General features: G+C 45.1%; 1 long non-coding RNA gene across 1 annotated transcript; it reads right to left on the minus strand.

Annotated features, from left to right (window-relative positions):
• Nucleotides 1-442: 442 nt before the first annotated feature.
• Nucleotides 443-13,428, minus strand: LOC309518621. The gene is made up of 2 exons (XR_014213564.1): nt 13,126-13,428; nt 443-601 (listed from the first exon to the last, which is right to left on the minus strand). It is a non-coding gene; the product is annotated as an uncharacterized lncRNA (long non-coding RNA).
• Nucleotides 13,429-14,535: the final 1,107 nt, after the last annotated feature.

Here is a 14,535-nt window from a genome sequence, read left to right on the forward strand (position 1 = left end):
AGCACGCCAGGCACTCCTGTCTTCCACTGCCTCCCGCAGTTTGGTCAAACTCATGCTGGTAGCTTCGAGAACACTGTCCAACCATCTCGTCCTCTGTCGTCCCCTTCTCCTTGTGCCCTCCATCTTCCCCAACGTCACGGTCTTTTCCAGGGAGTCTTCTCTTCTCATGAGGTGGCCAAAATATTGAAGCCTCAGCTTTAGGATCTGTCCTTCCAGTGAGCACTCAGGGCTGATTAGTTTCCATGGTTCTACTAAGAGTAGAACCATGGAAACTAGGAGACCCTACTTTTTCTTGCCAATTAATTTCAATGGGTCTACTCTTAAGTATGCCTGACGTGGGATACAACCCTTATTATTTATTGGTTACGTTTCTAGATCACTTTCTCCCAAGGAAGTCCAAAGCAACATATAAGAAGCTATAAAAAACACAAAGTACAGATCATAAATAAAACATCATAACCAATGTAGTATAACTAGCTTCTCTTTCCTCCTCATGGACTAGAAAAACCTTGAACTGCAGTTCCAAGATACTGTTTGGAGAAGGAAATGCAAATTCTAGTCTTTGGAGTGCCGTGGAAATTGCTGCAAGGCACGTGTTCCTCTGAGGAAAAGAAATGGAAATTACACGAGCGAATATGAGTGGTATTGGCTATTGTACTTCTTATTATCACAAAACAACATACTGCAGCATAAAAATTACTAGAATAACTAAAAACTACATAGACTCTTAACAGTGCTTCAACATTAAAATCATTTATTTTGGCCCTGGGAGAATAAAGAAGTGTTAGAATCATAGAAATGTAGAGCTGGAAGGGATCCTGAGGGTCATCTAGTCCAACCCTGATTTCTAGAAAAGAGGGCTGCCATATGTCCTGGATTTCCTGGACACTACTGGGATTTCAAATACGCAAGTGACGTCCGGGGGAATTAATGGAAGGCCTGGACCTTTGGCAAGTAAACCGAAAAAACACTTTCATTTAAAAGAAAAAGCTCAAAAATTTTGGGGTCTTCCTAAAAAAAAAGGACACTTTCGGAGTGTCTTGGTTTTTACTTTTTGAAATATGGCAACCCTACAGAAAGGTTTGCCTAAGATTGGAGTCTTATGTCTTTGAAGTAGTTAAAACTATACATAGTTAGAATATATAATGAATGCAAAGCATACAATGTTATACAGAATTCATACATTACCACTACCCAAATACCCCCCACTATTCTCTTTCTGAAATTATATCTTTTTTTAAAAAAAGCATATAAAACCCACAATATCATCATAAGAATTGATGGGAACCTTCTATAGCTGTAGCTTCATTCACCAGATAACTCCAGGAAGGATATCCGAATGGAGTAAATTTTTCTCGGATGCCTTTCACGCCATCAAAAGTAGCAAAACAATATGAAAATCCAGGGATTTTTCAAGTTCTTCTTCTGGTGTCCTGGCTCTTTCTTATTTGCTTCAGGTTAGTATCAACCTCATTATCCATTATGTGCTTTTAGACTGTTGACTTCATTCATCTTCACAAGCCTTTTGTGGAAGATTACTGTTGTTCCCAGGACATGGGTGGCGCTGTGGGTTAAACCACTGAGCCTAGGGCTTGCCAATAAGAAGGTCAGCGTTTCAAATCCCTGTGACAGGGTGAGCTCCCGTTGCTCGGTCCCTGCTCCTGCCAACCTAGCAGTTCAAAAGCACGTCAAAGTGCAAGTAGATAAATAGGTACTGCTCCCGCAGGAAGGTAAACGGCGTTTCCGTGCACTGCTCTGGTTCGTCAGAAGTGGCTTAGTCATGCTGGCCACATGACCCGGAAGCTGTACGCCGGCTCCCTCGGCCAATAAAGCGAGATGAGCGCCGCAACCCCAGAGTCGGTCACGAATGGACCTAATGGTCAGGGGTCCCTTTACCATTGTTCCCATTTTGTAGACCAGAGAAGTCCGCTAAGCCTTTAAGATACAGCAGTGTTGTGGAACGGCAGAGACTCCTCCAAGGCCCCGACGAGGGAATCGTGGCATCGGAGCCCCATCCAGATAGGGACAGGATGTAAGCCCACATCACTTATCAGAAGCCGGATCCTAGCCTGTATTCTGGATTGGCAATTGGGGATGCAGATTAGGATAAGGGCTGAGGCCGGGGCACAGAGCAGATGGAGAAGGAAGGCTTCCCTTGGGTCCGCTCCCTGGCCATTTCAGCAGCCATCACCTGGGGCCCTACCTACTTTTCCCTCGTTGGGTCCCCCCCCCCCCCGGTTCAAACCGATGGTTAAGGACTTCCGGAGGCGGCGCAAAACAGCAATGGCGGTCCTCTTCGCGCTGTGAAGAGGGGCTCCGCGGAAAAGGGTCGTCCGCTGCGGCAGAGCGGAGACCCGTTAAGATAAACCACAGGTAGAGTGAGCCCGTGGACGTGGGACTCGGCGGGCACCAGGAGCGACCTCGGAAATGCAGAAGGGACCCCGTAAGGGGCTCCGGAACGTGAAAGGGGTAGCGGTGCTGTGAGTTCATCGCTCTTTCCGCGGAAGTGAAGCCGCGCGGCTGCTGCTGATGAGCGCTGACCTTTCTTCTTTGAATTTGGCTGCAAACAACAACTCGTGAGTAAGAAACACAAGATTCCTGAACGTTAAATTGAGAAATTCGGCTGAAAGCGGGAGACGTTAAAAGGAAGTCCGTCTTTCGGCTCTGCTTAAAGTTCTAAGCAAAGACTTTTAAAACTGAAGTGTGGAGAGGGGCTCTTTAAAAGAAGAAGGAATTTACTTTGCAAATTTGGACTTGGCTGAAAGGAAAAATTTATGTTATGCATGGACTGATTGTGGATTGAGGTTTCTCCTCTTTCTGGTGGATTATAAAGTTTTGTGAATTTAGCTCCCTGCTCCCGAACTGCTTGGATACAAAAGATCCATCAAATTGTGGTAACTGTTTTCAAAGTTAAATGATACATTTGGGCAAAGTGGTGAGATACAATAAGGAACTGTTGCATGCACTATTGTTAAAAACTACCATCTGGCTTGGACAAAGCACTGCAAGTTTAAAGTGAATTTGAAAGGTTCTCTCCTTTATTCCTTTTGTTGTATTTTCTTTGAGGAATTTAATGGTGGAAACTTTTTGCCTTTTTCCCTGCTTTCTAACTCTTGGGGAGCTCCCCCTACAGGATTGTGGATTATCTAGTCTCTGAGAACTGCTGGTTGTTTTGCAAATCTTCTGCTTGGATGTTTTTGTCTTGGACTGCTTTCCCATGGGATTTACAATTTGACCTTGAGGCACGGACAGCTGTGGAATGAGTGGCGCAGCAAAAACAAGGGCTGCCAAAAAAGCAAAACAGACTGAACTGTTGCAATCAACTTTAACTGTGCAGCCACGTAGATCATCTGTTCCAATCGTTACAGGCCTTCAGGAGGAAGAAGTTAAACAGCCAGCTCCAGGGGATATGGCTTCAGGAGGACTGGATCCAGTTTCTAAAGAAATACTGGAGCAGCTGGCAACTTTAAATAAGAAAGCTGATGAACAGGCGGCTAGATTTGAACAAGTAACGGCTACTATTAACAAATTGACAGACCAAGTTAACCAAAATACACAGGCGATAGGGAATTTTCAAACTGTAACAGCAGAAAATCGGAAACTGGTCGAAGAAGTAAGATTAAAAGTGGAACAGGCCAATAAGAAGATTGAGGAAGTAAGAGGGGAAGTAAGGCCACTGAGTAGACAGATCAATGAACAGCAAGCTTTTCTGTCCATGCAGGAACTGAAAAATAGGGAGAGCAATCTGAGGCTGAGAAATATACCAGAATCTGAAAAAGAAGATTTGATTGGCTTCTTGACAGCAGAAATTTCAAAATCTTGGAACCTAGCAGAAGACAAGGATTTTAAAATAGTCACCGCATTCAGATTGGGAAGAGTGGCGAGGAAGGATAAACCGAGAGATTGCCTGATCATTTTGAGATCTAGGCAAGAAAGAGATAACATACTTAGCCTACATTTTAAAAACTCACTGGTGATTCAGGGGAAGACAGCAGAAATCTACAGAGATATACCAAAACAACTTTTGGACCTGAGAACTACATTTAAAGACCTCGCTGCATTGTTGAGAAACAACTCAATTCCCTATAGGTGGGAATTCCCCCAAGGACTATCTTTCAACTTCAAAGGGAAAAGGGTAAAAATTAGAAGCACAGAAGATCAAGAAAAATTCCTGAACGATTACGGGGAGGACCTTCGGAAAGGAGTGGCAGGAGCTTGGCCACCACCTCCTTCTGGCTCAACACCTGTTCCACCTCCAGATTTGGACGAAAAGGGAGATCCATCCCAATTGGACTGACAGATTGATCCAGGATGTCTCTGCAGCTACTTAGTTGGAATATTCATGGAGCAAATTCCCCTGAGAAAAGGAAAATTTTTTTCCACATATTGAAAAAAGAACAATTGGACATTATATGTTTGCAAGAAACACACGTGACTAGGCTTCATAGGAGAGTTTTAATCAACAAAAGACTAGGCCAAGAATTTATTTCAGACAAAGTTAAGAAAAGAGGAGTAGTGATCTATGCAAAAGAAAACCTATCACCAAAGTTATTGTTTAAAGATGAACAAGGAAGAATTTTAGCAATTGAAATACAAACACAAGGAGAAAAATTTTTGATAGTAGGAATATATGCACCTAATGAGGGGAAATCAGAATTCTACAAAAAGCTGCATGAGACAATGCTGGACTATATTGACTATACCAACATCATTGTGATGGGAGACATGAATGGGGTGGTCTCCACCTACATGGACAAGTCACAACACCAAAACCTGACTAATGATGGTAGGTTACCTAAGACCTATTTTGAATTAACTGACAACATGGACTTGATCAACATATGGAGGACAAAGAACCCACTAGGTAAAGAAGGAACATTCTTTTCTGAGGCACATCTATCCTGGACAAGAATCGACCAAATTTGGATATCTAGAGGACTGGCTCCTAAAACAAAAAAAGTAGAAATCTGCCCTAAAACCTGCTCCGACCACAACGCTTTAAAAATGGAACTAAGACTTATGCCAACTGGATCTTTCAGATGGAGAATGAATGACACTTTATTTAGAGATCAGGAGATAGTGAAGAAGGCCCAAAAAACCCTGAAAGATTATTTTGAATTAAATTTGAACACCTCGGTGGAAAAGAGAACAATCTGGGACGCGAGTAAAGCGGTTATGAGAGGGTTTCTGATTCAACAGAATTCAATAAAGAAAAAACTCTGGAATGGGAAAAAAGATAAGATATTAGAGAAGATAAGAGATGGTGAAAAGAGGTTGAGACTTAACCCAAAGTCAAAAGAAGTATTAAGAGAAATTAAATTTTACCAAGCTCAATATTCGAAATTGATAAATCAAGAAGTAGAATGGAAAATTAAACAAATGAGACAAAAATCATTTGAATCAGCAAATAAGTGTGGAAAACTGCTAGCATGGCAGTTGAAAAAGAGACAAAAATTGAACTTTGTCACCAATCTGGAGGTTGAAGGGGAAAGTATTCAGAAACCAGAAGAAATTAGAAAGTGTTTCCTGATATATTTTAAAAAATTGTTCAAACAAGGGCCTCAGGAAGAGATGGAGATAAACCAATTTATAGATCTAAATGGATTACAAAAATTATCCCAAGAGAAACAAACAACCCTGAATCACAGAATAACAACACAGGAAATTGAAAGTGCCATTCAGAATATGCAACTAGGAAAATCTCCGGGTCCAGACGGACTTACCTCCAAGTATTATAAGACATTAAAGGACTATTTGACTCAACCATTATTGGAGGTATGCAACCAGATTATGGAGGGGAAGGGGGCACCGGAATTGTGGAAAGAAACTTTCATCACATTGATACCAAAATTGGAATCTGAAAAGACTCAACTTAAGAATTACCGTCTCATCTCACTCCTAAATGTGGATTACAAAATTTTTGCTAACATTTTGGCAAACAGGCTTAAAAAGGTCTTAAATGATGTAATTCATAAGGACCAGGCAGGCTTTCTCCCAGGCAGACATTTGTCAGACAATACTAGGAACATTATAGATGTTCTGGAACTATTGCAGGAAAAATTGAATACAAAAGCAGTGTTAATTTTTATAGACGCGGAGAAGGCCTTTGACAACATTTCCTGGAAGTTTATGAAGAAAAATTTGGAAGGGATGGGAGTGGGACGGGCATTCCAAAATAGCATAGAAGCAATCTATTCAGAACAAAAGGCTAAATTGATAGTGAACAATGTGGTGACAGAAGAGTTCAAAATTGAAAAAGGGACACGGCAGGGGTGCCCCTTATCCCCCCTGTTATTCATATCAGTCCTGGAGGTGTTACTGAATTTGATTAGGAAGGACCAGTTGGTACAAGGAATACAGGTCGGAGAAAAACAATATAAATTAAAGGCCTTTGCAGATGATTTGGTACTAACATTACGAGAGCCAGAATCCAGTACTAGAAGAGCTTTAGAATTAATAAATGAGTTTGGTCGAGTGGCTGGTTTTAAATTGAATAAACATAAGACTAAGGTGTTGGGAAAAAATTTGACATCTTCAGAAATAGTTGAGTTTCAGAAGGAGACAGAATTAACTGTGGTAAAAAAAGTAAAATACCTGGGGGTCAATTTGTCTGTTAAAAATCTGAATTTATTTAAAGACAATTATGAAAAATGTTGGTCTGAAATCAAAAGGGATTTAGAAATTTGGTCAAGATTGAAACTTTCCTTGTTGGGAAGAATTGCAGCTGTTAAGATGAATGTATTGCCAAGGATGTTATTTTTGTTTCAAACCCTACAGATTGTGGACAGAGTGGAATGTTTTGGAAAATGGCAGAAAGATATTTCGAAGTTTATCTGGCAGGGCAAAAAGCCCAGGATAAAATTTAAAATACTAACAGATGCGAAAGAAAGAGGGGGATTTGCCCTGCCGGATTTAAGGTTATACTATGAAGCTGCATCTTTCTGCTGGATGAAAGATTGGTTCTTACTAGAAAACACGGATGTCCTAGATCTGGAAGGGTTTAATAATGCTTTTGGATGGCTTGCATATTTATGGTACGACAAGGTAAAGGTTCACAAGCTGTTTAAAAACCACATTGTCAGGAAAGCTGTGTTCATAGTTTGGACTAAATATAAAGACTTACTAGAAAACAAGACTCCGAGGTGGCTTTCACCAGTAGAGGCAAAGGCCCGAAAAAGACCAAACATGGAGGTTGGTTGGGCAAAGTATTGTGAGATTATAGAAAAGATTGGAGAGAATTGGAGGTTGCAGAGCTTAGACAAATTAAAAAACAAGGTGCATGACTGGTTACACTACGCCCAAATCCAAGAGGTTTTCAAAAAGGACAAAAAAATAGGCTTCCAGGTGGAGAAATCGAAATTAGAGACAGAACTACTTGAACCAAAGACAAAAGTGCTTTCAAGAATGTATAACTTGCTGCTTAAATGGAATACTCAAGACGAGTTAGTCAAATCAGCCATGATAAAGTGGGCTCAGGACATTGGGTACAACATTATGTTTGATGACTGGGAAAGGTTATGGACCACCGGTTTGAAATTCACTGCATGTAATGCTTTGAAAGAAAATGTTATGAAAATGATATATACCGTATTTTTCGCTCTATAGGACGCACTTTTTCTCCTTCAAAAATGAAGGGGAAATGTGTGTGCGTCCTATGGAGCGAAGGCGCCGTAGCCCCGCGACCCTCTCCCGGCTGGAGAGGTGAAGCGCGGCTATGGCAGGAGCCTCTACAGCCCCACGTCACCTCTCCAGCCGGGAGAGCGCACGCGGGGCTAAAGAAGCACCTGCGACCCTCTCCTGGCTGGGGAGGTGACGCGCTGCTATAGAGGCTCCTGCCATAGCTGCGTGTCACCTCTCCAGCTGGGAGAGGGTCGCGGGAGGCTGCTTTAGCCCCGCGCACGCTCTCCCGGCTGGGGAGATGACGCGCTGCTATAGAGGCTCCTGCCATAGCTGCGTGTCACCTCTCCAGCTGGGAGAGGGTCGCGGGAGGCTGCTTTAGCCCCGCGCGCGCTCTCCCGGCTGGGGAGATGACGCGCTGCTATAGAGGCTCCTGCCATAGCTGCGTGTCACCTCTCCAGCTGGGAGAGGGTCGCGGGAGGCTGCTTTAGCCCCGCGCGCGCTCTCCCGGCTGGGGAGATGACGCGCTGCTATAGAGGCTCCTGCTATAGCTGCGTGTCACCTCTCCAGCTGGGAGAGGGTCGCGGGAGGCTGCTTTAGCCCCGCGCGCGCTCTCCCGGCTGGGGAGATGACGCGCTGCTATAGAGGCTCCTGCTATAGCTGCGTGTCACCTCTCCAGCCGGGAGAGCGCGCGCGGGGCTAAAGCAGCCTCCCGCGACCCTCTCCCAGCTGGAGAAGTGACACGCAGCTATAGCAGGAGCCTCTATAGCAGCGCGTCATCTCCCCAGCCGAGAGAGCGCGCGCGGGGCTAAAGCAGCCTCCCGCGACCCTCTCCCAGCTGGAGAGGTGACACGCAGCTATAGCAGGAGCCTCTATAGCAGCGCGTCATCTCCCCAGCCGGGAGAGCGCGCGCGGGGCTAAAGCAGCCTCCCGCGACCCTCTCCCAGCTGGAGAAGTGACACGCAGCTATGGCAGGAGCCTCTCCGCTGTGCCTTTCCGCTGCTCCCTGACCTGCTCTTTGGGGCTGGTGGTGGGCTTCCCCCCGCCAGCCCCAAAGAGCAGGTCGAAAGGAACCTGAAGCCTGGAGAGCGAGAGGGGTCAGTGCACACCGACCCCCCCTCTCGCTCTCCAGGCTTCCAAGGTAGCCACCTGAACGCACCTTAAACGGCACCTTGTTTTAGAATGGGAAAAGAAGAGGGGGAAAGTTCTCCCCCTCTCTGTGCAGCGCCTCCTGCCGCTTCACTGAAGGGGCGCTGGGCAGAGAGGGGGAGATTTTTTTCCCTTGTTCTCCCCCCTCTAAAACAAAGTGCGTCCTATTGTCCGGTGCGTCCAATGGTGCGAAAAATACGGTAGGTGGTACATGACCCCAGTCAAACTTGCAAAGATATACCATTTGTCAGATAATAAATGCTGGAAATGTAGGGAGGCTGAAGGAACATTCTTTCACCTCTGGTGGACGTGCCCGAGAGTGAAGGCTTTCTGGGAAATGATTTATAATGAGTTAAAAAAGGTATTTAAGTATACCTTCCCCAAGAAACCAGAGGCCTTCCTCCTGGGTAAAATGTACCAAGCAAACAACATGTCTGGAGCAGCACAGGAACACAGTCCTGAAACCAATGTTTCTCTGCAAGGAGGGAGGAGGTAAAAAAAACCTTTCTTGTTACAGGAGTTTAGTAATCACCATTTCAAAGGGCGACAGACTACCAGGAAAGGCAATCAGATAAGGCATTATCAGATAACATGGCAGACAGGAAAAACAACAACATTCAAATTTCTGTTGTAGACCACCTTTTCTGTGATGTAGTATGATGTTTGTAGGTGGGGGGTGGTCTTGGGTTACACCCCTTCTGTGATGTATGTATTATGTATGGAGGAGTGGTTTTGAGCTCCAGGGCAGGGAATTTAAAATGTCTATATAAGGGCAGACACACCTTGGTTCTGGGTCCTCCTCCTTTCCTGCGTGTGAGGGGAGCACCCTGTTGCAACAGTTCAATAAAGATCAGGCTTACTAGCTGCTTTGCTTCTCAATATTCTCTGGTTGGCCTCTGTTATTTTCTCCTACCAATAGGGAACCCATGTAAGGAATCTATATCGGCTCTTGGATACCCCATAAGGGAAAAAGGGCAGATTTTGTTTACAACACCTACCTCTTAGCAATTGTCACAACTGGGTTGGGCATTGGGGCAATCCTTTGTTTTGGATGGAGGGGAGGTTGTAGTCTCTGCCTGCTCCTCCAAATGCTGGAGTATCCCGCTAAAGGGACCGGGGGGTGGGGAGTGGTCATGTTCGTGTGTTCAGGCGGGGCCAGGGCTGAAGGCAGTCCCCCAGACAGCGGTCCCTGCGGTGGTCACCCTATTTGATGTAAGTCTTAGGAAAAGGGAAAAGGTAAAGGACCCCTGGATGTTTAAGTCCAGTCAAAGGCGACTATGGGGTGTGGCACTCAACTCGCTTTCAGGCCGAGGGAGCCGGCGTTTGTCCACAGACAGCTTTCCGGAGCATGCGGACAGCATGACTAAACCGCTTCTGGCACAATGGAACACCATAACAGAAACCAGAGCGCATGGAAACACTGTTTACTTTCCCGCCACAGCAGTACCTATTTATCTACTTGCACTGGTGTGCTTTCGAACTGCTAGGTTGGCAGGAGCTGGGGCAGAGCCATAGCTGTCAACCTTCCCTTTTTTTGGCAGGAAATTCCCTTATTCCAGCACCGTTTCCCGCTGCTTCCAGCATTGTTATATACCCCTTAGACTGTCCCCGGTACAGGTGAGGCTGCTGCTCCCTTATTTTCAGGGCTGCTGATCCCTTATTTTCAAATCTGAAAATTGACAGCTATGGACAGAGCAACGGGAGCTCACCCAGCCACTGGCATTCAAACTTTTGGATCGGCGAGCCCAAGAGGCTCGGTGGTTTAGACCACAGCGCCACCCTCGTCCCCAAGTATTAGGAACACCCCCGCCCGGATTGGCCTAAGTGTTGCTTCCAGTGGGCGGGCCAGAAGTATTGATTGCCCCATGCCCAAGCCAAACCTCTTTCATCTGCATTCAATAAAGTTTGTTTCAATCCAAACCAGTCCTTTATTTGTCTGCAGCTTGGGGACTAGAGAGCACAATGCCTGGACCCGCAAGAGAGACTGAGAACTGGTGACTTGCCAAAGGCCACCTAGGCACTTCATACCTAAGCAGTGATGTGAATAGTGTCATGAGACAAAGGTTCTTGAGAGCAGAAGCAGTAAGGCCTACAAGGCCTACAAAATCATTCAAACCTGCTAACTGTGGACAGCAAACTGTTAAGTCACTGTGACTTGTGACTCCCTATAAAAGCAGCCAGCCTCTCTGTGGGCCTCAGTGTGTGTGTCTCAGCCAGTGTGTGTGTTGTGTTGTTGCAGACACAGTGGCTCCAGGACTCTAGTAAATCAGTAACTAAGATTGTGCCTCTGTGAAGAGTCAGATAGCTGCCATGCAGTGGCATAGCGTGGGGGGTGTAGGGGGGGGGCGGCCGCAACATCTGGGGGGCGCGCGCTCGCACTCACAGCTCTCTGCCCCTACCTGTTAGGGGGTGCAAATTACTTGCCTTGTCCCGGGTGCTGACAACCCACGCTATGCCACTGCTGCCATGAGCACTCTGTGTATGCTCTTTAACTATGCTGTTTATGAACAACTTTATTTTCTCAAGTAAAAGTTTTATTCTGTTTATGAAGAAGACTCTGCTTTGATTAATTTACCGCTGCACGACAAGTAGTGGCAGCTGGGAAGGAGAATGTGACTTGTAGTCTGCATAGCTTCATCCCTCCCTCAGTGGCTAGCGGCAGCAAAATCAGATTGGTCTCAACTAGGGCTAGGGCCTTTTCAGCACTGGCCCCGACTTGGTGGAATGCTTTGTCACAACAGACTAGGGCCCTGCGGGACTTGACATCTTTCCGCAGGGCCTGCAAGACAGAGCTATTCTGCCTGGCCTTTGCTTTGGACTCAGTCTGGCCCTTATGTTTCCCTCGCCTTATGGTTTGATCTATGGGCTACTTTTGAAATGAGGCTGCATTTTAAATTGCATTATAACCTGTATTTTAAATTGGTTTTTTCCTATTATGATTTTACTGTAATTTTACTTGTGTTAGCCGCCCTGAGCCGAGGAATAAATAAAATTTATTATTATTATTACTATTATTATTATTAATGCAGAACAAGCTCTCTCACACACATATATGCACAATTTATTCAGGCTGCAGAATTTGTCTTACTCAGGGAGCAAAATTTCTGTTACTTTGTTCCGTATTTGGGTTTTCTTCATGCACGGTGCATTCCCAACGAAAGTTTTGCTTTGGCAGATATGTATTTTGGTAAGAGTGGTTCCTCTGAAACGCTTTTTCAACCTGCAACTTCCTAGTTCTGTCAATTAGCTGGATGGCTGGAATTCACCTTGGGCTTAACTGAGTGGATCACTAATTCCCATGGGTCAGCCTCAGCCCAGTCTTCACTCATTTGCCCTAGTTAACGAGCAACAACTCCTACTCACAATTATATAATAATCCACCAGACTGTATTGTGGCTAAAATTAAAGCAATTAGCTCTAGGCAGAGGAAAATGTTACTAAACAAAATACCAGTGCTCGGCTTCCATTATATAAAAAGCAAATCAAGCAACTGTTTTTATGGTAGATTAGCTATTTTAGAGTGAACAGAGAGGTTGCAGTCATATGTTCCAGCTATAATGGCTGCAGCTTATACCAGCAAATAATGTAGTCAGATTCCTATGTTCCCATACCCTCCAACATCATTGAAAATAGGGACGTCCCATTCCATAATGATAATTTTACTATTTATATCCCACACATCTTACTGGGTTGCCCCAGCCACCCTGGGCTTCTTCCAACATACATAAAAACATTAAACATTAAAAAAAACCTTCCCTCTACAGGATTGCCTTCAGATGGCTCAGGGGTCAGATAACTCCATACCCTCCAACATTTCTCCAATGAAAATAAGGGACATCCTAAGGAAAAATGGGTCATTCCGGGATCAAATCAGAAACTGGGATGGCTTCTCTAAATCAGGGATGTCCCTGGAAAATAGGAACACTTGGAGGGTCTGTGCTTCCCAACAGCAAAGTAAAAAGCATGATTCTAGGATCGGAAAAGTCAGCTAATATTCATTCATTCATTTATAAAAGTCTATATACTCACATAAAATATCAAGGTGATACACAGCAAAATATGCAAACACAATAAAATATAGAATATTGTTAAGAAATATGATACTCATAAGAATGACTAGTTCATCAAAAAGGGGAGAATTAAACAACTGAATAGGCCTGTCGGCACAAAACAGTCTTCAATATAACAATGGAAACTTCTCCCATAGGAGCCATGACAACAGTGTTCCTGACCTCCTCCTTCTTTGGCGATCACTTACAGCCAACTATGATTATCTACCATGAACACAGTTTTAACAGTGAGTCCGTAAGTGACTGTGGAGGCCAATTCTGCATTAACACCTCTTTCCCATGACTTTACCTTCTGCGCAACCAGCGGCACATTGTGCTATGGGAGTAGAAAACCAAAGATGTCCATAAAGTCAGTCAATCCATCTGAACAGCTTTCAAGACAAGAACAGAAGAATGGCTGCTTTCTGGCTTCTAACTGCTCCAACTGACTGGGCTTTCAGCTTAGCCAGAGATCCTTTCAAGCAACTCACCTGGCCTCCTAGGAAACAAACCATTCCCTAGGATTCCAGAGCTGGTTGTGGGGTCAGAGCCTGGCCAAGGACGGGAGCCAATGGGCTCTGGGCTCCGGGAATGCTCTCTCTGCCAGGCCCAGGGCACCACTGGGCAACTTCAGGTAGCTGCCAAGCATCTGCATTTACACCCATGCAGAAGGCTCAGGCAGCTGGATCTAGGCTCCGCTTAGAGTTCCCCCAAATCCTCTCAACTTTGCACCCCTCTGGAGTATTGAAGGAAATAAGGCAGGCCATGACTGTGGTCCAGTTTCTGGCACCTCCTTTAAATTCACCAGTTTCTTCAGGAGTCGGTTGGCTAGTGGTCCATCATTTGGTCATGGTGTATCATACATTCCAATGGGTTGAATGTTCTTTTAAAGTTTTTTCGGGGGGCCCTTCATTGTATTATGGAGCCTTCTTTCTCCACCTGGTTGCTCACTCACATTCACCACTAGGCATCTTTTTAAAAACATGTTTGGTGCTTTATTGTATTATTACAACAACAACAAATCTGTTTATTGTGAGGACCATGCCTGTACACAAACATCAAGACAACAATAGTTAAAAATATTAAAATTCATTAGATACTATGCCAACAAATACCTTCATCCCACAAAATAGAAAGAGAGGGAAAACAAGCAACGAGTTAAACAGACGATGAAGGGGTCTTTACATTGTCATCCATAAATCTTTCCCTGGCTTTCATGGCCTTCATCACATTATTACATGAAAACACCTTTTATCTGAGGAACGTGGGGGCTGAGAGGAAGAACCAATAAGGCAAGTGTAATAGGTATGAGTTACTCGTGCGTAAGCTGGTGCCTTTCTCGGTTAATTTGCCTTGTTAAAACTTTCTGACTGCACAGCCCCTTCTCATCGTGGCTGCCTCAGTCACTGGCAGAATCCGTCAGTGGGCGTTTCTTGAACCTCTTCCAACATAAAAGTTGTTTGACACCCAGTCTCCTCCTCCTCTCACTGCGCGGGAGTCTTCTGCGCAGGGAAGGCGTGGGTAGCGGAGGACCTGGGCTCTCCTCACTGATGTCCAGTGAAGAGTCCTGGAGCCCTCTCTCCAATTCCCCCGCCTGCCCCCCTTTATCCCCGGTGTTGCGCTGATTGGCTTCCCCCTCTACTGAGCTGTTTCTCCCCCTGCTGCTGGGTCCTTCGCCAGCAGAATCTGGGAGCCTCCCCTTCGCCTCTCCCTCCGATGT

The sequence above is a fragment of the Podarcis vaucheri genome (genome assembly GCF_965113315.1).
Source record: "Podarcis vaucheri genome assembly, chromosome: 14".
Classification (NCBI taxonomy): Eukaryota; Metazoa; Chordata; class Lepidosauria; order Squamata; family Lacertidae; genus Podarcis; species Podarcis vaucheri.